We start from the raw sequence: 15,552 nt of genomic DNA, 5'->3' as shown, positions 1-15,552 counted from the left end.
GGGGAGCGTTTCTACACCTACAAAGTGGACATTTATTCCGTAGGAATTATTTTTTTTGAGCTTCTCGTGGCAGCACAACTTGCTGCCACGTGGCAGTACGACTTGGAATTGAAGCAGATAAAGTTCCCAGCACCATTTTCCAAATACCATCCCAAAGAGGTGTGTCTATACTCTACAAAATTTTAGGATGTGTGATTTCTCATATTGGCTAAGTATTATGTTTGAGCATATCCTTGATCCAAAACTTAACAATCTAACTAACCAAACTTTCCGCGATTCCACAATTCTCTAATCGCCTCATAGCACCACCAGAAAATAACTACTTCAAATAATAAATTTAAATCCGTTGAGAGAATACATTATTTCCTTAACTTTACTTCAAAATTCTTCTACCGTTTTCATTTCTTTAATTCTATTTGTAATAGTATTCCATAGTTTTCTTCCTCGATTAACAAACGAAACGTTTGCTTGGTAATTATGGTGATTAGACCAGGCAGCTCGTTCGACCCTAACCTGAAAACAATAAAAGTTAATTATTGTTAAATTCAAAAATCATTAGTGGGTGCTATAAAATTTTTCTTTTTTTTGCCATCAGCTGGTAAAATTTGTGGCTATACATACTTTAATCTCAGAAAGTCATTTGAATATTATGTGCAAAGTAAACGGATCGTATTATTTTGGAGAAATTGATTCGGGTTCACTAGTGACTGAAACTTCCCAATCGATACTAGATTACAATATAAAATATACGGAGGCTATATAGAAAAATAGAACAATTTTAAAATGTGACCTGGAACAAAAAGTTTTAGCTTTTGAAGTATTCCTATTTTTCGTGATAACATCGATGATATATACTTAACATGGCTCCTAAACGACAAAGTATCATTAAATGTAATATTTTGACATTTAAAACATAACTTCCTGTCAATCTCATCAAAACTGTGATTTGTTCGAGTAATTCACAAATAATATGTATCTCTTCTCGAAAATAAAATAAAACTGCTTTTAACAGGATGTTCTGTTTGTTTACTCACTATTGAAACTCTTTCTATCGATGACTCAGCCAATACAATTAATCTATTCTCTGTTCTTGCAAGACAAACAAACGACATTTCATCAGCAAACATTAGAACTCTCACTTCTTTTGGATCATGGTGTAAATCAAGATTATTTTTGATAGTTAAAATATTCTGACATATAAAAATAATAACGATCTAATAACGGAACACTGTGGAACTCCGCTTGTTATGAGAGAACTTGATGAACGTCTTTAATCAGTCTGAATATACTAAAGCCATCCGGCTAAGAATGCACGCAGGAAGCTAAGCATACGACCTTTTATATCATAAGGTTCACCCTTGATAAGCAGCAACTCATGGTCTACTATGTCAAAAGCTTTGTTAAATCTGTGTATATTGCTAGAATCTTATATCCTTAGTTCATTGGTTTATTGACTTCACTATTAAATATGATATAGCTGGTTTCATGTGTTATGACGCCTAAATCCATTTTGAGACGGATTTATCGCGTTACAGCAAATCTAGATGTGCGTTAAGGTAGACAGAAACAAAAATTTTCAGAAAATCTGACAATAAAAGAACAATTGAAATGGGTCTATAATTTCCCAAGCTATTATCCTCACCACCTTAATGGACTAAAGTCACTCGAGCTACTTTAAAACATAGTAGGAAGAAACTGTCTTTTAGTGCACAATTAGTAAGGGACACAAGAGGCTGCTAGATTAATGGCAGAATAAATGCAGCCACTCCAAATGATACAGCATCTCTCAGATGTGTTACTTTTTATTTCATAGAGATAATCACGGCAAATTTATAAGACAAGTCATTCTCATGCTCCCAAAGCGTGCCCTTTTAAAGGGTTGATAATTCTTGAATGTAATGCTTGTAAGTCATACTACATAAAATCAAAAGATCAATGCAGATGAAATAATATATCGTAGATGTAGATGTTGAATACCCTGTAGACCTGTCATCTTAGTTTTTGATGGATTATATGATTGAAGATACTCATCAGCTTGATTTTCTTAATTTCCTAAAACGCTGTAAGTAAAGAATTTCTTGTTGTTTTACATGAACATTTTCTATTTAGCAGTTGCTGTTGGAAATTATGCTGAACCATGATCCTGACTCTCGCCCTACAACATATGGAATTAGGGCTAGACCTCCATTACGACAACTACAGGTGAGATGTTTTAACTCTTTGGCAGTTTTTCCGTATTTGTGAGTTGTGTCTGTAAATACGTGTGTGTCTCTTGCTTAAACATGTCTGTTTCTACGCTAGCTGTATATGCAAATTTTTGTGAGAAATTTTTTTTCTTTTGTTCGCATTTTACCAAACAGTCAGGGAAATTGTCGTATCTGAAAAATCAAACTTTAAAATAAAGAATTTTGGCTTCATTTTCCAATTGTTTTTAGATAAAATTGCTCGTTTTGATTCTAATGCTACTGATTAATCTGCATTCATCTCCGAAACCTGATTGATAATCTGAATTCATCTTGAGTTGCTTGAACGGTTTGATTTCCATCCTAAATTCTCCTTATGTGTGTGCTGACATTCAGTGGAAATTCAATATTTTTAAATTTTGTTATTATTATTATTTTTATTGTTTTGAAACTTCTAATTGATAGTGAGTCCCTATCTAGATGTGACGAGCCAATAAAGACAATTTAAAGCAATATTTTCCCAAGTTTTCGCCGATGCAGGGCCTTTAAGATAAATGACTATTCCTCAAAGAACCCCTTAAAATATATACCGTATCCCTTTCATATTTTTTTCCTCGTAGTCCAAAAATGTCAATTAATTGTTTCACCCTTTCGCATTGAAAAGACAACCTTTTGTTGCGGATCTAAAAATGTGTGGCAGAGAGTGCTCTAAAATTGTCGAAGTTCAGCCCAGAAAAGATAATTGGCGAGTTGTTACAGCTAGCAAGGCTATCTGTATAAACGTTTACCTGCCAACTGATTACTGCTCTTCGCAATCAGAGAATAAATTCATAAATGCTTGCAAAAAGCTAGCGAGTTTTGTGAAGGGAGTTTCAAAGCGTCCAAATGCTCGAGTTTTGATCACAGGAGACTTTAATTGTGACTTAACAGACAATTCATCGCCAAGAACCCAACTCCTTCTGAATTCCCTCCCCCCTTCCTACTCAGTTGCTGCCAAAACATAAACTTTCACGTTTATTGGTGTCCTGTCAGCGACTTCTAACCTTGATCATTTTGTTGCATCTTTCCCCTGTGAAACTGTCCAGGTAATTTGTGATGGCGTTTATTCGGATCACCTTCCAATAAAGTTGAAAAAAAATGCTTCATTTCATGCCCCTAAACAGCCAGATAAAAAGTGGTTTTGTATAAAAGACTGGAAAGAAGTTTACCGCGAGATGTTTCGTTTTGAATGTGACAGAATATTAAATAAAATAAAGGTGCCCTTTAATTTGTTGTGCACGCGCTCGGGCCTTAGTGGAAAAGAATTAGCTATCGGACTTACCACCTATCTAGCTGAAATTAACCATGCATTAAAGTGTGCTGAAGCTTCAGCTGTCCCGTGCAAGTGCATTAGGAAAGGCTCTCAAGTTCAGGGTTGGTCAAAAAACCTTTCCCTTATTTCTGCGTGCGAGTCTTCTAAAATTTGGCTGAATATTTGGAAGGATTGCGGCAGGCCTAAGTCTAATTAATAATAATAATTTATTTATAACCCACAAAATACATTAAACTGTTGAGTAAACACACAAAAAAAGAAAAAACAAGGCAAAAAACATAACAACATAAATAACATAGCAGCATAACAACATACAACATAATTAACTTACCTCCATTCAAAAAATGGCCAAAGAGGGTCAAAAACACCAATCATTTGCCGTGTTTTAAGACATATATCTTTAGATAAATGTTTCAGTCGCGAGGGCGCATCAACGATGTCAAATTTAGAGACGACTGTATGATTCCGATACCACCGAGGCAGACGCAGCAAATACTTGCAATACTTAAAATATCCTGAGCGTATTTTCTTTGTATCCTTCTTGCGAAGGAGGAAAGCAAAACCAGAAAGATAAAAAATAGCAGGGGCACAAAAACTAGAATAAAGACGGCATAGTCCATTTCGGTTATACCGACCACGATTTGGTGACATTTTCGCGTATCCAACCCGCATACTTTTCAGCACGCTGGACGTAATAGCGGAGCAAGTAGACGAAAGTGACGTGGAAAAAGAGAGACCCAACCATTTAATACTTGCTGAACATGGTATAGTTGAAGAACCCAAGCAAAGAGGTGATGCTGGTGGAGGACTCCCAAAACACAAAAACTCACATTTGGAGGCATTAACTGAAAGGCCTACTGTGGATAGTGCGGCTGAAAGCCGGTAGAAGTTGGTAATTAGACTGTTTTTGTCCGGCTAAGAAGCAGAACATCATCAGCATATGCAATGTGACTAATGCCTAAATTATCATTGTAAAAAATTGACGGTTGAAGACGTTGGAGACACGAAGCTAAAGCACATTTAAAAATGCTCGGGGATAACACGGCACCTTGCCTAACGCCTTTTTTAACAGGAATATACTCCCCTACCGTACCGTTCCACTTCACCCTAACTGAAGAATTAGCATACCAATACTTAAGCACGGAAACAATAGAAAGGTTAACACCCGAGGCTGCTAGAGAAAACAAAGCATTTGAATGAATTACATTATCAAAAGCCCTAGATATGTCAACAGTCAAACAATACAGGGGACTTTTTTGAGCAACAGCTTGTTTCATTAGCCGACCCACAATATGGTGAGCTTGAACACAGCCCATACGTTTTCTAAAACCAAGCTGGAAGGGTGTAAAATTGCACTTGGAGTTAATGGCCGGTAGCAGTACATATTCAAATAGCTTACTAACAAAACAAGACACAGTGATAGGACGAAAATTAGAGCAAGCACTGGGGTCCTTACCCCTCTTGACTATGGGAGATATACAACCGGACAAAAAACTATCTGGCACAACGGACTGTGCCAGACACATCTGAAACAATAACTGCAAATGCTTCAGCAGTTCAGGACAATCATAAGCAAAAAACTTGAAGCAAAGACCATCACTATCGAGAGACTCAGACTTATTCACTTGCATAAGAGCTCGGAGTATAACACCAGATTCCACCGACAACACTTGAGATTGGTTGATACGAATTGGGAGGATTGAGTTGACAAGCTTTGTAAAATGATTTTGGAGATTAATATTAAACGAAAGCAAAATATTTTTATAATGAGAAACGAAGTCACATAGCCGAAGAGACGAATTAATTGGAGGTGAACACTTAACACTGTTTATAACACGATCCCAGGATTTCTTGTCACAAGGACCATCCCAGGCATTCAGTCTCGCTCTACGCAGGGAATATTTGTACTCTCGTTTGGTTTTCTGTTTTATTTGATGTACTGAACCAGAAGAAGGACGATTACAGGCTATCCACATACGGAGCCAGAACTTAGCTTTTTGTTTAGCTATCTTCACTTTAGGATCAACTTTCCAAAAGGGATTGCGAGTACCCGTTCGCATGCACTCGGAGGGTACAGCTGTTTTAGCGGCAGACTTTAGACAGAACACTATTTGCTGATAATACGAGTTGATATCTATCCGAGTTGAAGTTGTAGATACAGATGTTTGCAATAAGTGGAAAGGCACTTTAATAGATGATAATAACTGGGACAATGTCAATGCATAAAGTGGAACATTTGTATTTTCCCAATTTAACTTTGAGAACCACTTGGGAGAGTTATGTTGCACAGAGGTCGCCATGGAGCAAGATAGTTGGCACGTGATTGGTAAATGATTGTCGTCGATTTTAGAGTCTTCCACATGAACTATTGATGAAAGTAGAGTTGAATCTGACACAATTACATGATCAAGGTTGGAAGTAAGACCATCACGATTGTGAATATAAGTAAATAGAAGATCTTTATCAGCAAGATGGAATCCTCCAGGTAGTGAATCGAGAAAGATTTCAGATCGGTCAGAATTAGATAATAAGTCAGTGTTCATGTCGCCGGCGAGAACCCATTTGGTATTTTGTTTTGAAAGGTCGCTAAGTAGTGTTCGTAGGCGATTACATGCTTGTGAAAACTAGACAATGACTGCGCAGTCTTTTTATTACAGGGGAAATAAATGTTCATAAATGCGGTATCACCACATTTTATCGCTAAGATGTTAGCGTCGCTTTGCAATAATATCGGCTGAGTCTTATGTCTGAAATATATGGCCAGACCTCCTGATGGTTTTTCCACGGGTTTTTTGGGCGGCTCTCAAGAAGGTATAATGGGTCCGAGAACGCTTTAGGCTATCAACATTCACTTTAGAGAGAAGGTGCTCCTGTAGAAACACAATATCATTTTCAAGTAGCTCACTTATCAGTAGATCCTTGTCTTTTGTACCATTAATATTAAGGGAAACAAACCTAAATGGAGTTTGAGCATTCATTTATTAGCGTTGTTGAGAGCCGATCGGAGAACTTTGCATTTCAGACTAAAACTTACGTGTTCCATAGTGCAATTTGCACATTTTGGTGAGGCTTGGCAAGGGTTTTCCTTGGAATTCACATGAGGGCCAGAACATCTGGAACACTTGGGATGTGCTGGTGAGCGGGGACAAGCTCCAATCAGGTGATCAATACCTTGACAGCGAAAGCATCGACGCGAAATGGATTGAAAGGGCTTAGCGCGAAAAATTTCATACCCAATACGGATTCCCGACTCCAGAACCGCGTTCAGAGCGGTTTTGTCGATGAACTCGAGGCGAAAAGTACGAGAGTTGCCGATCTGATTGGCACTAATAAGTCCTTCCACTTAGGCCTCTAAATTAGCTCTTGAATAATTATGGGGTATATCCCGGACCACAGCTACAGGCTTTTTATCTATTACTTTCGTTTCAACGTTAGGGATGGAGCTAGTAACAGCTTCAGCAAGCGAGTCGGCTGAGCGCTTATCGCGTACCATCACAACCCAGCTTTTGCTTTGTGGCTTAGATTTTAGACTTACAATTCCGTCATGACCATCCAACGTTTCGAGCTTCTTCATGCGAAGGATAGGGTCGCTGAGCTCCGGGGGTGGGTTTCTTACAACGACAGCGTAGGACGGTTTTTTCGTATTTTGAGTAAGGGCTACAAGCTTAGACTGTCCCTCTGTAACCTTGGACGCAATATCACGCAGCTGTTCAAGGCAAGAATTCACCTTGGCACTGAGGGTACTGAAGGCATCGACAGGGATCATTGGCACTTCGCTGGGACGTTTGATAACAAAGTCCGGAAGCTTTATGTTCTGGGAATTGCACTTTACAAGCGAAGAAATAATGTCCGAAGCACAGTTTAATGCAGCATTGGCTCCTACGCGCTTCGATGGGACTTCATTCGGAAAAAGCTTTAAAAAAAGCAATTTACGGGTCTCACAAAGAGAAGAAGACTCGAAGAAATCGGCCAAGTACTCTTTTATAGTATCGGGCGAAATTCCTTTAGCAAGATTTTTCTGTACAAAGCACAGGATAGGATTGTAAAAAAGTTCATCTTCGCACCAATTACCAATTCCCATTTTCTCTAGATTGAAGGTTCACTTGCGAGAGAAATAAGGGAAGCGTTGGAGGCTGCCTACCTTGTCCCCGCAATTTAAGGGACAAGCCCGGCGGGTACCACGGCTCTTGCAAACAGCTCTCCCCCACCCTTCTGCTTACTCTTCTCCTCTCAACTTTATCGTAACGCAATCGTCTATAATATCGGAAATTATAATTATTTTCGCAACTGCTTAATCCTGATTTATATCATATATAGGTCATGAAAATATCGATAAGAGAAATCACTGTTCCCAAGGGAATTTTCACTCAAGTCTGAAAATAATCCGCTTATTTATAATTCTTTGGACACTGAATTAATTATTATGAAAATATTGGCTATATGTCAGGTAGAGACGATAATCTTTTACCAAAACATAAGGTGTTAAGAAAACATAAGGTTGATCTTATTGAGAAAAACGCTCATAAAATTGCAGAGACCCCTTCGAAGCTCTGGAAAAAATTTGAACGCCCTTGTGAACACATTTGTGCAAATAATATTCCTGAGCCTGAGTGGATAAATTATTATAAGCATGAGTTTTCTTCTCCCGATCCTGCTCTTGAGTCAAAATTTGAAAAAGAATTAAGTGCTTGTCTGAAAAAACACGAACCTTCGACATTTATAATTAAGCCAAGTGATGTATCGTTTTATTGTAAAAAACTAAAGAAAAAAAATTCCGCGGGAGTTGATGGAATTACTGCCAGACATTTTGATTATGCAAGTGCTCTTCTTTTTAATCATTTATCTCTATTTTTTCAAATGTCTATTTAAAACGGAGTTGTTCCGTATCAATTTACATTAAGTCAAATAACCCCTATCCCGAAAAAAGGCAAAAAGGATTTTACTGCGTGTAATTCTTTCCGACCTATAACAGTTTCTTGTACTATTTTTAAATTGTTTGAGTCAGTTATTTTGGATGAAATTGTTTCTAAATGTTATGTCCCACCCCACCAGTTTGGCTACCAAAAAGGTATTAGCCGGGAGCATGCCCTTTTTGCTTTAATGAATGTTCTTGCTGATGCAGAAAGAAGTAGATCCCATTTTATCCTTTGTGCTTTAGATGTTGCTCGTGCTTTCGACTCTTGCATTTTTTTCCCAAGTTTTATTTGAAGCATATAAAAGAGGGGTAAATTTTTGTATAGTAAAGTGCCTTCTGTATATGTACCATCACCTTAAGGCGAAGTTAAAGGCGGGATCTTCCCTTTTTGATATTTTGAAAGGAGTCCGTCAAGGTAGCCTTACCTCACCTTCTTTATTTAATAACTCTGTTTTAAATGCCCAAAATTCTGTTAATTTTAGTTGTATTCACCGTGGATTTAACTTGTCTTTAATCACTTTTGCAGATGACGTTTTGAATCTTAGCCGTACTTTTAGTGGATGTGAAAATGCGTTTAATCAGCTTTACAATGAATATAACAATATTGGGCTTTCTTTCAAAGTTGAAAAAACTGCTGTTGTAGCTTTCAATTTTAAAGACAAATGGCCCTATTTTTTTATCTTTAGCTAATGTTCAAGTATCCCTTTCTCAAAAATTAGTTTACCTTGGAAGGCCTATTGGAAAAAATATGAAAGAAACTGTGAAATTATCCCTTGAAAATTTGAAGAAAAAACTGAGAATTGCTTATGCTTCAATTGTATCTAATATTAAACACATTGATAAATTAAATCTTGCGAAAATTTATAATAGCCTAGTTGTACCTCCTTTCTCTTTGTCCGGTTTGGCAGTTTTTTAGTGAACCTCAGAAACTTTCTGTTCGTAGAGTATATTTTCGTTATGCTAAATTCCTTCTCAGTTACCCTCCTTGGACTAGAAATAGTTACTTAGTGAACAAATTCCGCCTAGTTTCTCCTACATCTATTATTGATAAAAAGCTTCATGATTTTCGTTCTTCTATGTCGATAGTGTCTTACCCATGGTCAGCATTACTTAGTTAATTGTTTGATTGTGTTGATTTGTACCTTTTTTTTCTCTTATTACTCCATCTTAAGGGCGTTCCGCCCTTTTTTTGTAGATGGGTTATAAATAAATTGATTGATTGATATATCTTTTAGTATATTCTACCCTAAAAAAAAAAACTACCTTTAAATAAAACACCTTAAAAAATTCGAACCTTAGCCCTTCCCCCTATAAAAATTTGTTCGCACTTAACCTCCTTGGAAAAATGTCTGCGAGTCCCTTTACCTGTCTGTTGTGTTAATTTTTTTTTTCACGTTTCTCGTAAGAGCTGGACAGACATGTCGTTTTTAACTTTTTTCTAAGTAAAACTAGCCGTATTTTGCACCATGATTCACATCAAAAAATGTTTCCCCAGGTTAACACTAAACACAGCGTCGCCTATGGAGTTCTTTTTCTAAATTTGGGAGTTCCCCTCAATTTTGACTATGATGGCGGGATGCTTATATACTCCATATCCTAATTGGTGCCTTTCAAATTGAATTCATAAAACCATTTTTCTTCTGTGAATATCTGTGCTGCATCAATGGACTGTGTTTCAGTTTAACCAAACTCAAATGTAAAACTTCACAGAACTAACCTTTTTTCATGAAAAATAAATATTTGCCCATTATTTGCCATAAGGAACCCTTCCAAGACCTCCTAGGCTAAGAATATTTTGAGAACTCTTATCTATTGTGTCTCCAATCGAAATGTAAGCACGCAAGGATACCATGAAACATTTATGTAAAATATAGGGCCTATGATTAAGTAACGAGTTACAAATAACAGGCTGCTTGTTTGTTGGATTTTGAAGTCCCTTGGTTCCCGTACTTTTTACCTATGCTTATGTTCCCTGTGAAAGTTTTGGGTATGCCGGTTTTCCTCAGTCCTAAGGCTTTAAGGTAGTTTAATCCATTAGTTTTTCTACTTTTGTAGTCTTAATGTTCTGACTTAAGGCGGCAGTTTTGCAACCATTCAGTAGCTGATATTAAGCTCTATCCATCTGCTATGTTACATTTACTTTTTTTTACATCTTTTAATTTTGAGCTCTTTTTCTTAAAAAAATATTTCAAAGTTCCGGATATCATTTTTTTTTTCAAATGATTGCTTTTTAATTCTAATTGCTCCTTGTCGAAAATGATTCACTCCTATTCCTCTCTTTTACTTTTTTTTGTATTTCTTTTTAGGCTGAAAAGTCTGTTGAAAAGGCATAGAAAACGTTTGAAAATCGAAAAAAATTCCAGTTCAAACAGTTCGTGGTAACGAACTGTAGTAAGGAGCGACCCTGCTCAATAGTAACCAAAAGTCTAAAAATTGAATTTTGGTACCAATAGCTACATCAAAAGAATTGCATTTTAATGCTGATTTTAAATATATAAGTTTCATCAAGTTTAGTCTTACCCATCAAAAGTTACGAGCCTGAGAAAATTTGCGTTATTTTAGAAAATAGGGGAAACACCCCCTAAAAGTCATAGAATCTTAACGAAAATCACACCATCAGATTCAGCGTATCAGAGAACCCTACTGTAGAAGTTTCAAGCTCCTATCTACAAAAATGTGGAATTTATATTTTTTGCCAGAAGGCAGATCACGGATGCGTGTTTATTTGTTTGTTTTTTGTTTTGTTTTTTCCCAGGGGTCATCGTATTGACCCAGTTGTCCTAGAATGTTGCAAGAGGGCTCATTCTAACGGAAATGAAAAGTTCTAGTGCCCTTTTTAAGTGACCAAAAATATTGGAGGGCACCTAGGCCCCTCCCACGCTAATTATTTTCCCAAAGTCAGCGGATCAAAATTCTGAGATAGACATTTTATTCAGCGTAGTCGAAAAACCTTATAACTATGTCTTTGGGGACCTACGATATTTGCACCACCTACTGTTTGAAATACGGTCTGTCAGAGGGTTTCATTAGTTTATTTATAATGATTTATTTACGTTTTAAGCATGACTTTTTTCACTACTTCTGCTTCCCTTTGGTTTAAATTAGTTCTGTACTTATTTTAAAAAATTTCTTTTGTTGAAACATCATCTGTTTGTTAAGTTAAAAAAATTAATTTCTGTAAGTTTTCTTGATATTTTTTTTATTGATGAATAAAAGCAAAAAGATTTTGAGTTGCTCTTCATATTCTGGACAAAATTTTGCTAGGAATTCTAAAAATAGCTATATTATAGAACTATAAGTGGTTGGATACGGGTACTATTATTTAAAAAAATGTGAACAATTTTGGGAATTTTTGGGGGGTGAAGCTGTTCCGTCGTATCTACTGTTACAACCTTTGATATAGACGAATAATGATCACACACTTCGTTGTAGGAATTTTTTGTGTGTGTTATATTTTGCTTTAATAGCTTGTTTGTTTACATTTATGCATTTTGAGCTAGTATATTAGCTTATATAGTTCCAATTTGTTGTAAAAAAAAAAAAAAAAAAAAGGAGATGAAGAATCCCTGACAAGATTTGTTTCCAGTTACGATTCCCTTGGTTCTGAAACTTTTATTAAGGTGTCTTCACGGCCTGAAATTTTAATGAGATCAAAAAAAAAGAGATCACACTAAGAATATAACATACTAATAACACTTACTATAGCACACTTTCAAACTAAGAATCAATACAACCATTTTTTTTTTTCAAACATTCTTTGTCATTGATGAGCTCCCTTCAGTCAACAAATCAAAATTTGTTATCTACTTGTCCTTTCCGTCCAATATTCCCTCACAGTTTCAGGTTGGTCGCTTAAGGCATTAATCTATACCATTAACCGTGTATGAACTATTGAAGACGTCTCATTCTGATATCCTGGATGGAGATAGTGCCATTTGATTTAGCTCAACATCACCTTCAGTATTTACAGAAAGTTTCAAATATCTTAGCCGTTCCTGCCGTATTGCAGATGAACCATTTTGACACCCTGGATGCATACAGTTCACCGATTTAGTTCAATATCCCCATCGGCATTCCCTCAAGACAGTGTTTTTCGATTTAGTTTAACATTTCTCTCAACTTTCGGTGAAAGTTCCCACTTAATACTCTTAAATGTTCCCCAGTTATTGCATATATGCCATATTGACATTCATAATGCACTTAATGGTCTCCTGAATTAGTTCAATATACCTCTCGATATTCACTCGAAATTTTTACTTAATACTGTTAGTTGTTCCTGAAAAATTATAAATGCGCCCTTTTTTTTACCTTTATGGTCACTGTTGCTTTTGACTTTGTTGTAAAATGTTTGTTTATTCCCTGAAAGTTTCTACTGTGGTCCATGGAACTTCCTGAGATACTGTCAATATGTCTTTTTGGCAACCTTGATGCACATAGTGGGTTTTGATTTTGATCAGTACCATCTGTACAATTATCTGAAAGTCGCCTTAAGACCCTAAGAAGTTGCTGAGATAATTTTGATATGCCCTTTTTTCAACCTGAATGCAGGTAGTATCTTATCGTTGAATTCAATTTGCTCTCTGATCATTCCTTGAAAGTTAAACTTGATATCAAAAGCTGTTCGTGACATGTTGCGGATACTGTCTTTTGACAATTTGTTCGAGATTTATCTCAACATGCACCGAAGGTTTCAGCTTTATACTTTAAGCAATTCTTGTTATATTATATCAACTTTAAGCGATTCTTGTTATATTATAGGTTCATCATTTTGGCGAAATGGATGCACATAGTGTCTTTCGATTTAGTTTAGAATCATCCCCCAGCATCCTCTGAAAGCGTCTACTAAATACTCTTAGACGCTCTTGATATTTTGCAGACGCGCCCTTTCGACTACTTAGGTGCATATAGTATACTTTGATTTTGTTCGACACCCTCCTCACCAATGATTGAAGGTTTCAACTTAATACCCTTAGAAATTACTAAGATATTGGAGATGTGCTCTTTTGACTACCTGGATGCACATACATTCTTATGATTCAATTCGATTTTCTTCTCCACCTTCTCCTTAAAGTTTAAACTAAAAACCCCTAGCTGCTCAGTTATTGTATACTAGCCATTTTGACAATCATGATATTAGTCTACTTTCATGTTTAATTCCTGCTCTGACATGTTGAGAGCCAAAATAATTGTACAATATCAACGCGGTAGCTCCCAAAAATGTCTGGGACAGAACTGCAACGCAACTGTGACCATGACTGGGGTCTCATTCGGAACCGGTTTTAGACTGATTGGAAACCAGTAACATCTGGATTGCCTCGTGGGTTGGACCTCACTTCCTCAAGGCCATGGTCACACAACAGTTGCATGCGCAATCAGTTAGCAATTCTAGTCTCAAAACAGTTTATATATATATATATATATATATATATATATATATATATATATATATATATATATATATATATATATATATATATATATATATATATATATATATATATATATAGCATAATATGTTAGTTCTTCATCACTTTCGATGGTTTTATTTCCGTGGGGCTCTTAGAAAATGTAAATTTTTAAATCACACCTTATCTACCCATGAAAGTCTTTGCCCAGGAAATTTCTTTTCCGCCAAAAACTAATCCATGCTACCCCCGCCCCTCCTTAGGTAGTGCTCTTTTTCACATTTAGCATTTATCTCGTATTGACTAATTCAGTTTTAAGGAACACATTTGTATCTGTGCTTTTCCTATATCACAAAATGTTCCAGGAAAGTCTAAAAGGATTTGTTAATAGCAAGCATAATTACATGTGAAGAAAAAAGGTCTTGACCAGACATCGCAACCATCTTGAGGTTTTCGCTCTTGTAATGTATTTAGCCAGTCTTCAAAATTTATCCTTTTATAAATTTTTTAGTTCGGAAAAACATATTGTCTATTGTCTGCAAATGATTGACTTTTCTTTTCTTTTCTAGATAATGAAGTAGCTGGGCAGTAAATTTCGGAACTCTCTGTATAAGCCTGTTCTCTGTTGCATTCGTCTTTTTGTGTATAGACGCTTATTTTTACATAAAAAGACAGTGCAGCAGAACTGGTTTCTTATAATTTTAAAGTTTAAATAAAAAAAACAAGGGTTCTAAACCTCAAGTTAAATAGAATCTCAGTAAAATTCGCGTATATTTTTTTTTTGCTCCCCTTTTTGTATTTTACTAAAAAAAATAGAACCCTAAAAATTTTTTTAATCAATTTTGCTTCAATTTTTTGCTCATCCTTCACCTAACGAATTTACTGCTCATTGAAGCTGTGCAATTATGTGGCCTCTGCTCCTGCCAAAGAACCTCTTCCTGACTCAACATACAACAACATTTTTTTATTTTATATTTTAATATAAATTTAATCAATAAAATATTGTTTCTTTGTATTCTTGCAAACTGCTTGTTGTTCTTAGAGCTAGGGATAGTTCATAGGGACGGAGTACAAGATAGAGAAAATTAAAATAAATACATAACTATGTTTATCAAAACAATTTATGAAGAGCACTTACTATACACGAACAACTATTGTATACTTTCAACTTTAAGCATCCCCTTTTAAGAAGGGGATGCCATGAAGGAAAAGTGATATTGTGGTTATGTTTCAAAAACAGTTTCGACAGACCTAATTTGGGCCCGCCACTACATATTTGCGGATTAATGCTAAACTTAAAAAATGTAGCTAGGACTATTTTATATATAGAGTGAACCTGATAAAAGTAGGGAAGGGGATCTTGCTTGTCCAAAAACCCCAATGCCAGGGTTTACTGTATCTATATGCTTACTAATGGCGAAGTAATAATAATCATAAAATGACTAAAATAATTCATTCTTTCAAATATATTGACCATCGGGTAAAGAATAATTTCAATTGAAAATATATTGCGTATTCATTGAAGAGGCAATGCTACTAATTGTTTTGGGGAGTTAAATGAGGGTTGCACAACTCATATTAATGGCCTTTTCCGTTTCTTTTTGTGCTGGATTTCTTCATTCAATTTAGTCTGTTTGGTTTAAGATTGTTAACTTAGAGGATTCGACTTATGCCCGCTCTGATCTCTAAAATTGTGTCTTTTCTTTCGCGAAAATGCATCGTTTTCATGCATTGAAT

The 15,552-nt window shown here is 35.9% G+C and overlaps 1 long non-coding RNA gene across 1 annotated transcript; it reads left to right on the top strand.

Moving 5' to 3' along the window:
* Positions 1 to 1,931: 1,931 nt before the first annotated feature.
* Positions 1,932 to 14,830, top strand: LOC136043188 (uncharacterized). The gene is made up of 2 exons (XR_010621569.1): positions 1,932 to 2,202; positions 14,385 to 14,830. It is a non-coding gene; the product is annotated as an uncharacterized LOC136043188 (long non-coding RNA).
* The last annotated feature ends 722 nt before the right edge of the window (positions 14,831 to 15,552 follow it).

The sequence above is a fragment of the Artemia franciscana genome, unplaced genomic scaffold, assembly GCF_032884065.1.
Source record: "Artemia franciscana unplaced genomic scaffold, ASM3288406v1 Scaffold_3644, whole genome shotgun sequence".
Lineage (NCBI taxonomy): Eukaryota > Metazoa > Arthropoda > Branchiopoda > Anostraca > Artemiidae > Artemia > Artemia franciscana.
The sequence above is the reverse complement of the archived record's forward strand: the minus strand, read 5'-3'. Positions and strand labels throughout refer to the sequence as shown.